This window comes from Pteropus vampyrus, unplaced genomic scaffold (genome assembly GCF_000151845.1).
Source record: "Pteropus vampyrus isolate Shadow unplaced genomic scaffold, Pvam_2.0 Scaffold15, whole genome shotgun sequence".
Classification (NCBI taxonomy): domain Eukaryota; kingdom Metazoa; phylum Chordata; class Mammalia; order Chiroptera; family Pteropodidae; genus Pteropus; species Pteropus vampyrus.
Window position 1 is genome coordinate 13,814,814 of NW_011888796.1, and position 17,114 is coordinate 13,831,927.

General features: G+C 38.1%; 1 pseudogene; it reads left to right on the forward strand.

Annotated features, from left to right (window-relative positions):
* Window positions 1-738, forward strand: part of LOC105310219 — a 5,743-nt pseudogene extending 5,005 nt beyond the window's left edge.
* The last annotated feature ends 16,376 nt before the right edge of the window (window positions 739-17,114 follow it).

Consider the following 17,114-nt stretch of genomic DNA (forward strand, 5'->3'; position numbering starts at 1 on the left):
TCTGGCATCCACTACTAGCATCTCATGTGTTTTCTGTTACCTCCTCATTTAGCTGTACCTCCCCCTGGGCCAGTACACCTGCCCTTCACCTCAGTCCAGCCATCATTTTCTCACCAAATGCTACAGTGGAGCCTCCACCAGATATTCACATGAAGGCTTTGAACTCTCTGAACCACCATGGCAGCCAAGATTTGGACATTCCAACCTCTATGGTGAGTGAAGCTGAATTTGAAGAGATCATCAAGTGAAACAACAATTTCCAGCAATGTTATTTCCAAAGCGATATCTGGAGCCAGTGCAGAGGATTATAGGGCCATTTAGACGCTGCTCACAGCTGTTACCATTATCAAACAGTCTCATGAGGTTGTCAGTGATGAGCATTGCTGGGTCCTTATCTCCTCTCTTGAAAGGTATCTTCATTACATTGAAGCTGAGTCCTGCAGTGTGAGTGCCAGGGGAGGTCACATAGCTGGTCACCTTGCCAGAACAGCAGGCTGCACTGGGACCTGCTTCATAATGAGGACCAGCATGATGATTGTTAACAAGAAAGGAGCAAAGAGCATGGAGAGAAACCAGAATATGGAATGGGACCCACCCACACCACTGAGAAAGGAGTCTGGTTGGAAGCGAATGTTTTTTAATGGACTTGCATCTCCTCACCTTCATCAGGACTAAAGGACAGAGGCAGCTCCACCCTTTCCCCTTCCTCCAAACCCTTAACCTGAAGAACACCCTCTGCCCTACAGGACCAATGATTTCTTGGCATCCCTCCCAATCCCATATGTCCTATTTGCCAGGGGAGAGAACCTATCAGATAGAATGTAAGGAAAAGAAAGCGATGATTAGGTTAAAACTTAAAATACATCTTTTTTTTTAATGGGAAAAACTATATTATAATGTCCAGGATCATTTTATCACAATTGAGTGGTAAAGCTATTTGCAAAGCAGCAATTACTATAAAAATAATTGGGGAAGAAAGTTTTTATCATTGGGGTGAGTCTTATGGAAAGAGCTTCTGAAATGGGAGACAGCGTTTTATTTTTTGACCTTGATAGTAGTTACTAAAGTATTCGCTTTTATGAAAATTCATGTTGTACATTTGTGTAATTTTCTGTATCTTTATTTTATATCCCAATAAAGAATTGTTTTAAAAGAAAGAATGGTATTTATGAGACACAACAACCAAATATAATATGTGGAACTTGTTTGGATCCTGATTTGAACAAACCAATTACAAAATATTTAGGAGATAATCAGAAAAATTAGAACATTGACTAGATCTTTGATTATATTTAGGAATTATTGTCTAATTTTTAATATGACTGCTACTGTGTGTTTTAGAAAAAGAGTATTATTTAAAGATACACACTGAAATACTTTAGATACTGTTTGAGATTTACTTTAAAATAATCCATTGGGGGTAGAAATGTTAGGTTGGGGTATAAATGAAACAAATTGGCCATATGTTGAAAATTGGTGAGAATGGTTGGAGAATACATGGGGATTCATCGTATTATTCCCTCCAGTTTTGTGCATGTTTGAAAATTTCCACAACAAAAAATTTCTTTTATTGATATGATTTGGATAAGTAGGAAAAATAATTTATCCCAGGTTCATAAGCAAAAGAAAAATGATGGACTTGTAGGTTCTATAAAGGATTACTGAAGCAGCTTCCTCTCTCTTCAATTAGCTGCTCTGGAAATTCTCCCTGCATAGGATAATTGTTTAAGTAAACTAAAACTTTAGGGCCAGGTGTCATTTGTCAGGTAAAATGTCTCCAAATACCAAATATCCTAATGCTTCTTTCAGATCAGACTGACAAAATAAAACTTATTTTAATTTCTCTCTGGAGGGCTGGAGATGGTGAGGTACAGGTTAAATTGCAAATGTAGGAGCCGATGCCCACACTGATGCACCTGAGAGAACAGAACCTTCCATTCCATCCTGCAGAATCTCAGGTCCAGATCTAAAATCTGTCTCTGAAATGCCTCCCACACTTGTTGAACAGCTGCTCAATCTCAAGTTAGCACGCAAGTAAAACATAATAATGCGAGTTGTTTTTTAAGGCCTTGCTGCCTTAATTTTGTCATGCTGGCATCAGCACCATATGCCTACTGGTGTGGCAAATTGAGAAGAAAATGTTTCTATGACTGTGCTGCTGATTTTTAAAATAACATATCTAATGAGCCAGCTGTGATTAGAAAAAAAAACGTTAATAATCATTTCTGCAGTTTATTTTATCCTAAACAGATCTCAAATATTATTCTATCTTTTCAAAACTATAATACAGATATGATACAGATGGCCCATTTGATGAGTTCTATCTTAAGCAAGCTACCTAGGAGATCACTGCTTTTATCAAAAGGTAGGAAAAATAATTTATCCCAGGTCCAACAGGAAAAACTAAAATTATTATTCTGATAAAATGACATACATTTGATAAGACAGTGGTGTCAGTTCATGGATATACAGTGATTTGTCCCCCCAGAACTTGAATATAAGGGATATGGAGATTGACTTTGAGCATTAAACCATGCAATGAATATGTAGTGATCAGAGCTAAGAATGCAAATCTGCTTATAGACCAAGCAGCTGTCAGGTCAGCAAGACTGGGCTATGAAAGAGTGAATATGTTATGATACTTAAAAAATGTGTTCATCGAAGGTGTGTAGAAGGGGGTGATGTTGGCCCATCACAGAAATATAGGAAAACTAGTATTATTAAGGCAAGTGTTGGCTATAGCTGTCTAAACATTGTTCAGGGGACTCTAATCACTCGCGTCTCATAGTAAGACCACCCCTCCTTGAGCCAGACACATCCGTCTATGGAAACTCCAGGCAGAGGATGCAAGCTGGAGTGCCGGACAGCTAACCTGGCTCACGGATGGATTTGTCTGGCTCCTGTAGCTTTTCTTTTAATATTCAAATTAACTGGAAACATTTTCTTAAATGAAAAAGTTTTATGTAAGATTCTCTATTTATTAATTTTCTTGAAAAGGCCCACATTCCCATATGGCAACACTCAGCTAGAATTGTCTAAGAGCCGTCCCCTGCAGACAACTCTCTAGCTGTCCACAGCCCTCACCAGTACCCTCACTCAGCTCTCTCATTTGCTTGGCCCCTAGAGGCATCTGCATGGTCCACCGCCAGATGAATAGTTTCAGCTAATTAGTTGGAATCACTTCCTGTGTTCTGAGTCCATGTTCATTATATAATCTTCTAGTGCCAGCCTGACTTCCACTGTTAGTCTTCTACAGAGAGGAAGTGAGCTGATCATGTCAATGCAAGGACTCCTGCCTATGTGACAGTTTTATGTTTCATGGTACAGTAAGAAACTGGCATTTTGATTTTACACATCAGTCTGCAGTCAGTCAGTCAGTCCTGGAAAGATGGATCCGCTCTTAGTTGTAACAACAAAACCTAGTGTCTGTCTCCAAGGCTGAGAATCAAAACCCCCACTGCTGCTAAACTCACAGTGGCATGCTCCCTGGTCCAGTGGCTTGGGACTGAACCACCCAATGTTACCACATGAAATCCTCCACAAAGAGGACGTTCTCTGGTTTTTATTTTATATTTGGAAGGCACTTCATGTTCTAATTTTCTTTTGTAAATAATCACATTTGCTTACATTATACTTTTGTATGTAGGGGTGTGTGTGTGTGTGTGTGTGTGTGTGTGTGTGTGTAAAATCCAAAGATAGTCAATTAGGTTAGTGGGAAAGCATACAAAATGAAAGTTTTGGGTTCAAAAATAAAATGATGTTTGCCTTTCTGGCACTTCTTACTGCAGAGTGCTGGGTGTATGTTTTTAGTTGCTTTATTTTTTCTATTTGCATCACATTTCATAGCTCTTTATTAATTGTGAAAGAATTATTGCTTTTTCTAACTCTCAAATCTTATTTTCTTTGCTACTTTGTTAATGTCATTGCCTCTGTAGTCACCCACTACTCTCCTATATTTTATAATTTAGAAAATGTCCACCTACATATTGCACCTCAATTGTGTCATCTGCCAGAAAGCAAGATGATTGGGAAAGAAAATCTTAAAAACACTTCCTACACATTCTCACATTGCAGAGGCTTTACATCACAGGCATTTGGGAGTCCCACTGTGTCTGGGAGAACTTTAGAACGATTCATGCAGGAAGCAGCTTAGGAAAAGATGAACATGGGTGTGGTGATGCTTACTCACATAGAAACTACAAAATACTTAAGATCCTCCAGTTCTTTCCCCAATTCAGCCATAAGCATATACATCTCATTCATTCATTTATTCATTTTTTAAAAATGGTTTTGCAGGTGACCAAAGATATACCTAAAGCCAATAGAAAGCAGTTTTCCTAACCTTAGTATTAATGATCATAATAAGGATAATGACAACAAAACAGATAAGAAAATTTTTGCATTTGCAACCACATATGTGATTTCAGTTGTTTTGTTTTCAGCTCTAAAGGATAGAACGGTTAGGCAGTTTGCAAGAATTTCCAGAAAATACTAAGTAGATCTATACCTATGATTTGTGTTTTCCTCCTGTAAGGAAATGTCTTTGGACAGCAAACTAAAATTTACTGCAAAGTATAAGTTGGCAACTGCTTAAGGAATATTTCTCAATATTGCTTCCAAATAATTTTAAAAACACACAGAATGCCAGAAACTTATTTTCTATCTCTGTCCCCACCTATACCATTCCTATATCAGCATCATTTATGGTTGAAGCATCTTAAATGAACAGTGAATATGTGGCATATTGAGAAATAGTAAATAAATAGATCTCTTAAAATGATGTTTTTGAAATCACATATGCATTTGATTAATAAATCAGGCACACATAAAACCGAGAAACTTCTCAGACCTTTCCTCTCCACAAAATGGAATACTTCAAAAGTGACATTTTAATATCTAAAATACATCTTCAATGACAGAAGTGTTTGAGTCAGTTCTTTATCCAGGTTATAAACTTTAAGTTTATTTTAGGTCTTGCTTCCTAAGGAACAGAATAATAGGCAAATAATCACATTTTTGAAAGACTAAATATTGATGTTGTAACAATATAATTGACAATCCATCTCCAGCAACTCAAATAAGACACCTGGCATTGGCTTAGGGGTAGGTTTTACCCCATAAGGACATTATGTTTCTTGTCTTTAATGAGTACTTACAATTCAGATAGAGATAGAAATATCAGAGATATAGTTTTAATGTAAACATTATTGAAAGTAGGGTCTATTTTTTTTCCTAAAATAGATCTACTTAACTAAAACTTGTTCCTTCTCCTGTAAACTCTGTCAGCAACAAGCCAAAGAATTTAAACCTGACAAATAGTGTTCCAGAGGAAGCTATGTGAGATTGTATTGTTAAAACTTAACTTTTAGTCTATGGCCATACCACCCTGAACGTGCCCGATCTTGTCTGATCTTGGAAGCTAGGCTGGATCTGGCCTGGTTAGCACTTGGATGGGAGACCACTTAAGAATACGAGGAACTGTATGCATTTAAAAAAAAAAAACAAAAAACGAAAAACTTTTAAGTGACAACTGTACTATTTTATCATAGTGACAAGATAATGACTCTGTGAGTTCCACGTGGGAACCCTGAAATTCATTTTAAAACTGCCTTAACAATCTACAGGTAAGCTTAGAGATCTGACAGCCAATGAGGACATTTGATAGCCGCACAGGTGTGCATTCGATATGGTATTGTGTAATAGAAGGGGAAAAATATCAAGCTGAATGTGAAGTATTAGGCATTCATAAGCAAAAACAGAATGACCTGCCAGGAGGTAGTGTACATTTTATCTATACTACTCCAAGCCAGTACCGAGCTGCTCTAAACTTGAAGGGAAGAAAAGCGAATGACTCCCCTGCCTGGTATTTACTTTGCAAAGCAAGGACTGCAGTGAGCCTATTCCACTTGAGAACCTTGGGCTTCAGAACTAGGCACTTAGGATCTTTGTGACCTTGGCCAGTTTCCATAACGTGAGTCTAAAATTTTTATAAAATTTATAAGTTTAAAGTGTAAAAATAGAATAGAAATACCTATCCCACAAGAATATAAGGCTGTCGTAAGAGTCAAATGAGGTAGATAACGTGCTTAGTAGTGTGCCTGATGGGTGGTAAGTACTCAATAAATGAAAGGGCTTTGTATTACCCTCTCTATGCACCATCTGCCGCTGCTGGAAGCAAAGGAACAGAACTGCTCCTGCTTTGCTTTGCTTTGCTTTACCTCATAGATGTGGTCACCATAGCTGAACTGCAGCAGTTTCTGGTTTCTTCCCAGAAGAAGAAAGTTATGTATTACAGCTTAATATGTGTGAGTCCTGCTTAGACATTGGTGAGATGCCAAGAAAGAGATAGTTTTCCTGAGGAGGGTTGACCGAGAGGGAATAAATGTATCCATTTCTGTGCAGCAGTATGTGCTGGCCGCCCCACTATAATTTAGAATGCCACTTGTGCACATAGGAAACACAAATGACCAATTTTATCATCATGAATGGACTTGAACTTTTTCCCCCGTGGGTACTTTCCAACTCAAGTCATTGTTTAAATATCACCTTCTCGATGAGGCCTCCTCTGACTATCATGTTAAGGTTGCAACCCACCTCCCCATATCGATTTTCCTTCCTTGATGTTTTCTTCTTCTTTTGCTCCATTAATGTAACAGAAGATACAGTTTTCAAATGTATTACATCTTTTTTTAACAAAAGCCTCACATATTTATTGTTGAACCAACCTACTAGTGCAAAAACATATTACACATTACATCTATTGCTTAATCATCTGTCTCTTCCAGGTAGAATATAATCTTTTGGGGGACAGGAATCTTTGTTTGTGCCTGGAACCCTTGATAACTTGTTGAAAGAACAAAGAAATAAATAGATTTGTTCATATTTGCTTGTATATGCACAAAGAAACTCTGGAAAGCTTACTGAGGAAATAGTAGTTGTTACTTGGGCAGGGTTAGTGGGAGAGGTAATCTGTATGAATTGGGGATAGGAGTGGGAGAGAGGTTTCAATTTTTTATTTTTGTATAAAAATATGTGACTGATTTTATCCATATCAGACATCACTGTTTCTAAAATCACCTTCTTTTTCTGACTTCCTTTTCTTTACTTTCCCTAAAGAGACCTCTCTCCTTTCTCCTTTTCCTGCACCCCCTTAATTGCTCTGTCAAGCCTCAAAATAGCAAGTTTTCTTCTTGCTACATATGCAAATGCATCTGTACCTAACTTTTCCGTATAAATGAATGTTGTAAGAAAAGTGTTAAATTGAACCTCAATTCCAAAACAGAGATATTTTCCTTAACTACAGAATGTAACCAAATGTCTTCAGTAAAGGCTTACTGAACAAAGGCAACAACAGAAAGTTTAATCTAAAGGGGAAGACCAATCAGAAGAGCAGTGGTGACTTTCGAGGAGTTGATAAACTGATGGCACATCATGACAACTGCTTTGTCTAGCACTGGCCCTCACTCTCAAGGGTCATGTGATGGAAGGTCCATTGTGTTGCAAGAGAAGTGGCCTCTGGGCTGGGAACAGGTGCTCTGGGATTCTCCCTGCTGAGCATTTCCCTGAGGGCAGGATATCCACTTCTGTGCTGCACCCTCCATCATTCTGATCAAAAGACTATTTGGCATCAAGGCATCTGAGGTGAATGCCTCAGAGAGACTGAGAACACAAACAAGCAGATCTCTAAAGTGGTGTGAAGAAAACAGAAGGGACCCATGAGTTGGGATGTGTTAAGCATTTTTAATTCATTTACATAGTCACCAGTGGAAGCAACCTGATCTGAAGTTAAGATGAAGCCAAGAGCCTTGCTTTTCATTCTCCAGTACATTGGAACATAAGTAAAATTTTAAAATATAGATGCTCTGTTCTTCCCTTCCAGCCTCTTTTTTAACCACCTTCCCATATTTGCCAGCCAGTTCTAGGCAAGTGAATTACTATTCTAGCCACATTCCTCTAGGAAGGAAAGAATAGACTCAATCCATCTTCACTTCTCTCCTCTTACAAAGTAGGTGAGACAATGATAATGTCAGTCTTTTAACTCTCTGGATTTTGCTCACAGGGACTTAATGAATATTCGTTAATACACTCTGAGAAGCAGCACAAAACTATGAAGCGCAGCAAAGCGATAAAGGCCAAAAATTACAAATTCCTAAACCCTTATTATGCAGAAAAGCAATTTCTTGTTACTATATTAAGATCTGACTATCCCTAGACCCAGTACCTTTTATGTATTCCTATGAAAGGAATTACTTTAAATATACGAATTTATTCCTAGAGGTGGCTCCATAGTGTAGTGGTTAGCACATCTGCTTTGCACGCAGAAAGTCCTGGGTTCATGCCCCAGGTGGAGCCACGGGCCAGGCCCCGGGTGCGCCAGGCCCCAGATGTGGGTGCATGCTGTGAGTGTGTTGGAGGGGACGCCCCATCTTCAGAGATCCAGTTCTTAAGGAGAAACAGCAACATCCATAGGTCAGGGGTGGAAATGGGGGTGGGAGTAATTAAAGAGGGGGAAGAAAAAGAATTTGTTCCTAATTTCTCACAATCATTTTTCTCTCTAAAAATACAGTAGTCCAGCATCAAAAATTACCAGTCACATACCACAGTGACCTATATATATCTTGTATTAAAACGAAGTCTAAAAAATTTTTAAATCAACTTGTTAGATTGTGTATTGTATTTAATCCACTAACTTCGAAAATCATGTTAATGTAATTGGAGATTGAAAGCAACATTTTATAAATTGTTGCTAGATATTTCTCGGTGTTGGCTGTTGCTTCTATCCTGAAGCTTTATAATGATACCACCCCCATGAAACCCTGCCCCCAGAACAAGACTGTTGTCATATGATGTCAGAGAACAAGTAGTTGCACATCATTTAGTTCTTTGCTTCTCCCTACTTACTGCCATGACCGTAGTTATTTTTCCATTGTAGGAGTTACAATGAAAAAGGAGCCGACTCCATCATACCTCCAAGTTACATAACACCCAGCCTCTGAGCAGCACCCACAGATAGAGGGCTTCAGACCCTAAATAGCAACTTTGCTCTGAGCTGCAAATAGGAGACATTAGAGAGACTGCAACGCAATCAATGAAATTGGACTTTTTAGAGCAGTAAACAGAAGTCACGCTTCAGCAGTCAAGTGCTGGAGGAAGGGCCAAGACACAACCAAAAGCTCTAGCAGTTGCCATGGCAGCAGCAAAGGACTAGGGAAGGTTTCCAGAAGCAGGTCTGTCTCAAGAGTTTATAATACAATCACATGCTGTCTGTGTTTAACACATGCCGAATGAAGACAGATACAGTCTGTTTTCCGACTACCTCTGTCAGTTTGCATTAGGATTATCTGGTGAAATTCTGGGGAGGAGAGTGTGATGCGTTCTCTGACCCAGGTCTTCAAGTTAGTCTACAACAAAGAAGGCTCAGGTCTTCCTCCCCAGCCTGAGCAGAAAATGTAGCACGAGCCAATCGCTGACATAGGTTTAGCCCAGTTGGCTGAAATTTCCAGTTATACTGTAAACATTTACCAGTCAGTCTCTTACTGCAGAGTGATTGATCTAACAACAAAATTGATTCAGTCACCACAGTATTAATTGGAAATATTAAGGGCTAATACAGATGACATGGGAATGTTCTTTGAATCTGAATTCATTTCAGAAAAAGCAACGAGATATTTTTTTTTCTTTATTTCTCTCTAAATAATTTGCAGGGGAAAAGTAGGCTCCAATTGTAGATGTCACCTCTTTCCTGGGAACAAGAGGCCAAACCTTTAGATGTGGGTTCACTCTCTAGATAAATTTTACTCTTCCTCTACCCCGGGGGAGGGGGGGGACCAACTTACTTTTTTTTTATTATGGCAAAGTATACATAAATTTTTACCAAGTGTATAATTCAGTGGCATTAGGTACACTCACAGTATTGTATAACCATCATCACTATCTATTTCTGGAACTTTTTCATCATCACAAACAACAATAACTCCCCATTATTCCCTCCCGCCAGCCCCCAGCAACCACTATTCCACTTTCTGTCTCAATGCCTATTCTCATATAAGTGAAATCATATAATATATGTCCTTATATTTCTGGCTTCTTTCACTTAGCATAATGTTTTCAAGGTTCATCCATGTTTTTGCATGTGTCAGAATTTTTTCCCTTTTGAAGGCTGAAATATAAAATAATAATTATAATTGCATTAATATACAATATACACACATTTATGTATTTTTGTTTATCTATTCCTCTTTCAATGGACATTCGGATTGTTTCTACCTTTTGGCTGTCGTGACCAGTGCTGCTGTGGACATTGGTGTCAAGTATCCGTTTAAGTCCCTACTTGCAGTTCTTTTGGGTATATACCCTGAAGTGGAATTACTGGATCACATAATAATTCTATGTTTAACTTTTTGAGAAACCACCCAACTGTTTCCCACAGCGTCTGCACTATTTTACAGTTCCATAAAGCTACTTCTCTTAATACCTATGAAAAGATATGACCTCTGTGTCACTTCCCCTAATTTCAAGGTGCTGGGGGAAGATTGCCAGTAGTGCCAACCTGATGAGTCAGTGTTGATACATTTTCTGATGTCACACTGAAATCCTGCTAACTTAAAGTCAGTAAATAGTGTCGAGTGCCTACTATGAGCTAAGCAATGTGCCAGGCATTAGAGATACAAAAGCTCATAACTTAGGAAGATAGAAATTTAAATGCAAAAGTGTAATGTGATGAATCTACTTATAGAAGGATGTGCAAGGCAATAAATGGGTAGAAAAAGCTTTGCAGAAGGGATGACTAGGCTGGGTTTTGAATAATTAACTAGTTTGCAAGGTGAGAGGGAGGAGAATAGCCTCAGTAGGAAATAAATTAAAAGAAGTTCCAAGAGAAAGATAAGGCAAGTTTACTTCCTTCCATAAAGACAGCAGGAGAGCAAGAGCAAGAGGTAGCAATAAAGAGTTTTACCTAATGTAATATAATCATGCGAGTGACATTCCATCATCTTTGCCATATTCTTTTGGGTGGAAGTAGGTTACAGGTCTCACTCACACTCAAAGGGAGGGGATTATTCGGAGCATGAATACCAGAAAACAGGGATCATTGGGGACCACATTAGGGTATGTCCACCACCTGGGTACAGATATTCTATAGTGCCACATCTCAGAAATATCTACCAAGAGGTTTCTCACCCACGTCAAAGCAGAGTACTTACTTCCCATGTCACCTTTGGCATGCCAGTGACATGGTTTGTCCCACAGCCATTGCCTATAAATGTTGAAGAATGCAAGGTTTATTAGTTTTTGTGTGTTTTATGAAGGTTCTACATGATTATGGAAACATTCCAAACTGTAGCATTAAGTATAAGTACAAAGGACAGATTCTCTATCTCCTTTCCCATTCACAACCCCCCAGTACCACTTCTCAGAAGTAATCTTTAGAAATAGTTTCTGGATAGAATAAGTTATCAAGACTGTCACCATTTCAGCGGGGATAAAGCGCCATCTGTCAAAGAGAAAATAGGAGTTGTCCCGGACGAGATCAGCTATTTAGTTTTCTGAGGTACCCAAAGTGAAGATCGAAGAGTAAGAGATTCGTTAAGGAGGCGACAGGGCCAGGAGGGCACTGCAGAGGCAGCCTCCATTCTGCCCTGTCGTGCTGTCGCTCAGAGAGCAAAAGTTCAGTGGTAGACTAAGGAGAGGTTAAAACGAAAAGGTTAATTATCAAATAAGAGGATTAAAAATTAAAAGGAGTGAAATAAATTTACATAGAAAAACAAGAGATGATTTGGGCTAAAGAAGAAAAGTGTTAACACGAAAGGAGCGCCAAGTATAAAAGTAAATAAAGGTCACTTTTCACTCTTACTTTCCGTTGGACCCCTGTGATGGCTGAAAACAAAGAAACATGACTAGGCTAGTCTGCTGAGGATGAAATACATGCAATGAAGTCCAGTCATCCCAGCTGAAGCCATCGTAGAAGAGCAAACTGCCAGCTACTTGTCAAAACAGTGATTAAGCCCCAGCTAAAATCAAAGCATCAGCCAAACTAAGTGAAGATCAGCAGAACCACCCAATCAACATGTAGATTAATGAGAAATAATAAGTGGTTGTTGTTTTACACTATATTTTGGAGTTGTCTGTTATACAGGAATAGCTAACTGACATCTGCCAATTTACCTTTTCCCAAAATATGTGTATTTTCTCAAGCTACTTATGCTTATGAATTAACATTCACTATCTTTAAAAATATTTTTAAAATGTAATCTCTCACTAAGTTCAGGATACTCTATTATCCTTAGAGTCGTTTAATTATTATATCTTCTATGAACCTAATTTTTTTTTAGAATTTAGTTGTTTCTTTTAGTCTTCTTAAATCAACCTCCAGTAATCTATTTGAAACCAAGCTACATTATCTTCAACAATGTGGAAATTAAGAGGACAGTGATTATGAGCAAAGGAAAGAGAAAAATTTTTAGAGAAGATTTCCTAAAGTCACAAGCTTGGGAGTTTTCTTTTTCTCCCATCCTCTCTCAGTTTCATCAGTGGCTCAGGACCTTAGTTGACACAGAACTGGTTTCAAATATAGGAGGAAGAGGTATATGGTAAGAGAAGTTAAAACAAACAAACAAACAAAAACAGGATGGAGATGAATATTTCTTTATTTTGATCTTGAAAAAAATCAAACATTTTTTATAGTGATGTATAACATGGATTGATTTAACATGCTGTCCTCACGTTTGTACTTTTAAAAGCTTATGGAAAAGATACTACAAAAAGAGAAGATGAAAATATTGACATTTTAAATCCTTAACTTTTAAATTCATCAGCTTTTCTTTCTGCTCAGTGCCTTTTCTAGATTCTGTCTTTTCCTTGCATTATACCATTTTTTAAAACAGTCTTCAATTATCTGAAATGGAAGAAGATTGATTAGGACTCTCATTAATGCCTCAGGCGCCCCATTCTTGAAAGGTGAAATGCTTCTTCAAAAACCCTTTCTAAGCAAGCTCTCAAGTCAATTACTCTCCTTTTTTGATAATGTAAAACAAATTGTACCATTAGTCATTTAACACAAGCAGAACATCTCCTTTTGTGAAAAACCACCAAGCTATTTGCTTTATAAAACTAAAGGATAAATCACATTTACCTAATGGATGGAATTTGATAATTTCTCCATATGTTATTCTTAAAACTGACATGGCAGCAGTTGCCAAGAAGAAGCAATAAACAGTACTCTAAAGAAAGAAAAATAGTTCTTGAATCTTTATTAAACATATCTTTGTTTTAAAATATGATTCTGTTTCTACCAAGAAATTGGCATTTTCACTTAGTCTTTTTCCTACAGTGAAACAGCTTTAAGTGAGTAACTGTCCCCAAAGCCAGTCTATGGCAAAAGCAGCATTCCCAAGTTACTTTTTAGGATTCTTAGGTTACCAACAAATGGCTGTGAATATGCATTTTATGTTAAACAGAACAACAAAAAGATGCGCACGTCTCCATCATTTGTTTTCTAAGATAGATGATCTTTGTGCTGAGCATCATCAATTAGGAAACCCGAACCCTCCAGAGTAAAATAAACTTAAATTCAAATTGCTTTCTTTAAGTCCAACCTGGATCTCCTAAGGTCATTGCCCATATTTAAAATGTACCCTTACTTCTCCTGGCAGTTATGCTGTGTACCAAAGGAGCTTCCTCTAAGAAGCTGAACATTCTATTAATTTCATTTGATCTCTTTTGCTATTTGGCAATGGTTTCCCAAGAAACTAATTGAAATGGCTATAATGATGGCCAAAAATCACTCTTACTCAATGGCAAGATGCCACTAGTGTGTATGTGTGTGTGTGCGTGTGCGTGTGTGTGTGAGTGTGTGTGTGTGTGTGTGTGTGTGTGTGTGTGTGTGTGTGTATACATCCTCACTAGTCAACTTTGTTAATTTTTAGAGTAGTTCATTCTTACCTGTCTGGACAGGTCATGGCAAAGACTATTGTTTCTTTTATAATAAAATCACATTCATGTTGTGTTTTTTTGTTTTTTTTGTTTTTGAAAAATTTTCCCTTCTATGCCCACTAAAGAGAGGTGTGATTCAAAGAGAGGGCAATATAAACTAATTTAGTAGTAACCAAGTGCTTTACATGTTATTTTATTTAGTCCTCATAACCACACTATAATTTTAAGTATTATTATCTCTATTTTGTAATTAAGGAAATTAAGACTTTAATCGAGGCGATAACTTGCTCAAGATCACATACAGGGTCAGAATTTGATCCTACATAGGTCTGACTCCCAAGCCAGACATCTACCCTTTCTTCTTATTACCCAGTCAGATTTTAATAAAACTCATTTGAATTATATATATAAGAAGCTCCCAGAATTTGTCTAATTTTATTTCTGGATCTAGAATTATTTTCTCCTCTTTTTTTAGAATCGAACGTGAGCTTGCTTATAGTTGACCCTTCTTAGTTGTCCAAAACGTTAAGTAATACAATTAAACTACGGTCCCCTATTACAAAAATCAAATGTCCGTGACTTACAGGTAAAAGAGGCAAACTCTTGCAAGGATCATGGTTTAAATTCCTGGTTCTGTCATCAGGCAGGTGGATGTTCAAATCTTCAGGGGGTCACTTGAGGACTAAACAAGATCATGTAAGTAAGCACCTGATAAATGTATAATAAATAGCAACTTAATTTGACAAATACAGAGTGGCAAGCAAAGCCGAGCTGATTCCCACCCCCATTAGACAGGCCTTGGAAGAGGAAAAGGGGAATGAAAATGAAAGAAGGGGATGAGAGAAAAGGGCAAGGGCTTTAGGGCCATAGGGTCAAACACAGCTGAGCACACGCAGAGACGAAAACTTCCACTTTACAAAGTTAAGGGCTGTGGCTTTTAATTACATCTGTTAGATGTAATTCTATTAGAGAATCTTCCAATTCCCACTTGAGAGGGAAACAATGGAGCTTGGCAGATAACAAGTAGGGATGACAACAATGCTCAGACATCAAGCCTATTGACAGAACAAGCTGACAAGTTCATGCAGAATGGCGAATTCTCAAATGTGTTTTGCTGCCTTCAAGTGTGGACAGACATATATGGAAAAAAATTACTATATTGCAAATCAGATTTTTTACAGATTGCTCAGCAGCCCCTGCAGTTTTGACAGGTGCAAGGAGGCAGTGGAGGTAGGTTTGCAAAGCTAGCCACAATGCCTCCCCCAGCTGTGCAAGGTGGATGATCAGCAAGATGTGCAGTTTCAGTTTCTGCTGACATTTGTTCCATCAAGATGTAAGTGACAAATGCTGCTAGGAAGAAGCCTTCCTAGCTAAACTCACCCCACCTCCATCTTTCATCCTTTAGGGAGCTTACTGTATGCCAAGCACTGTTCTAAGTGCTATATATCATTTTATACATAAACCATTTTATCTTCACATCAGCCTGTGAGGTAGCCACAAAATTATCCTCATTTCGTAAATGAGGAAACAGAAACAGCACAATTAAGTAACTTGGCCATGCTCATACTTATAAGTGTCTGGGTCATATTTTGAACTTAAGGAGGAAGACACTGGAGTCCACAGTACATACAGAGCCTTCTAGTTGAGAAGATAGCGATGCTAGGATTCAGTCCTGGCTCACCACTTCCTCATAGCAAAGGCTACATTCATGAGATGCATATAGTGGACCCAACCCTGTGCTAAGCACCATCAACACATTTCTCATTTAATACAACACCTATAGGAAGTGAATACTATTGTCAACCTTAAAAATGAGTTGATTCAGTCTCTCTCAGATGGGGTAACAACTTGTACAAGTTTACGAAACTAATAAGTTAGAGCCAAAATTAAAGATTCAATGTGCCTGACCCCAGAGCCCATGGTACCACTACAGTGTCCTGCATCTGACCCTTACTAGTTATCTTTTTTCTTTTTCAGTTAGAGTTGACATTCACTCTTATTTTATATTAGTTTCAGGTGTACAGCCTAGTGGTTAGACATTTATATAACTCACAAAGTGATCCCTCCAATTAATCTAGTACCCACCTGGCACTATACATAGTTATTATTGACTATGTTCTCTATGCTCTACTTCACATCCCTGTGACTATTTCATACTACTAATTTGTACATCTTAATCCCTTTCCCTTTTCACCCAGTCCCCAGTCCCCTCTGGTCTGGCAATCACCAGTGTTCTGTATCTATGAGTCTGTTTCTGATTTGTTTGTTCATTTCTTTTGTTCTCTAGATTCCACATATAAGTGAGATCTCACTAGTTGTCCTGAGCATCTGACCTCTCTAAGCTTCAGTTTCCTCAGCTGTGAAATGGGAAAAATATTAATAACTATCAGAAAACCAATGGGAGGGTGGAACAAAGAAAGGTATGTGAAGATGATCCACAGACTATAATGTACTAGACAATCTTAGTTATTATCATCTTTTTCTGAATCACTCTAGATTTGTTCCTTCGCGCTTTCAAATACTTATAAAACAATTCCCTGACTAAAAGCAAATTTCTGTAGGGTACAAACAATGACTTCTCTGCTTGCAATTTTATCTCTCATAGTATTTGGTATAAAATTTGGATATATACTTAGGTACATAGTTAGGACCTAGTAAATGCTTCTTAAATAAGCACAGGCATGGGGAACAGCAATGCCAGAGATTTCATCTGAGAAAGAAGCTTGGTTAAGCCATTTTGCAAAGGCTAATTCCGGCTTTTAGCCAATAGTTCTCTTTATAACGCATGAAATACATGTTTTGTTTGTTTGTTTGTTTGTTTTTTACTTTAAAACAATGCATAAACTAAGGTTTTGGCATTTGTAACCCCTCACTGATTTACTAACATAGCATTTTTAAAAGGTGGAGGGGAGGAAAGCTGAAGGTTTTGGCATTTGTAACCCCTCACTGATTTATTGACAGCATTTTTAAAGGATGGAGGGGAGGAAAGAGAAGAGAGAGGGCAAATCACTTGCCTCTATCTCTCCCCTGCCAAGTGGTTCTGCGCAGGGGTATCCCGTGTCTTTAGTCCTGAACAAGGTAATGGCAAATGAGCCTTTTTCCCTCCAACATGACAAGTTATATGGCAGGGCCTTTGCATTTTCAGCTCATTTTGTTTGGAGTTCTTGTCCCCATATTTCCCCATA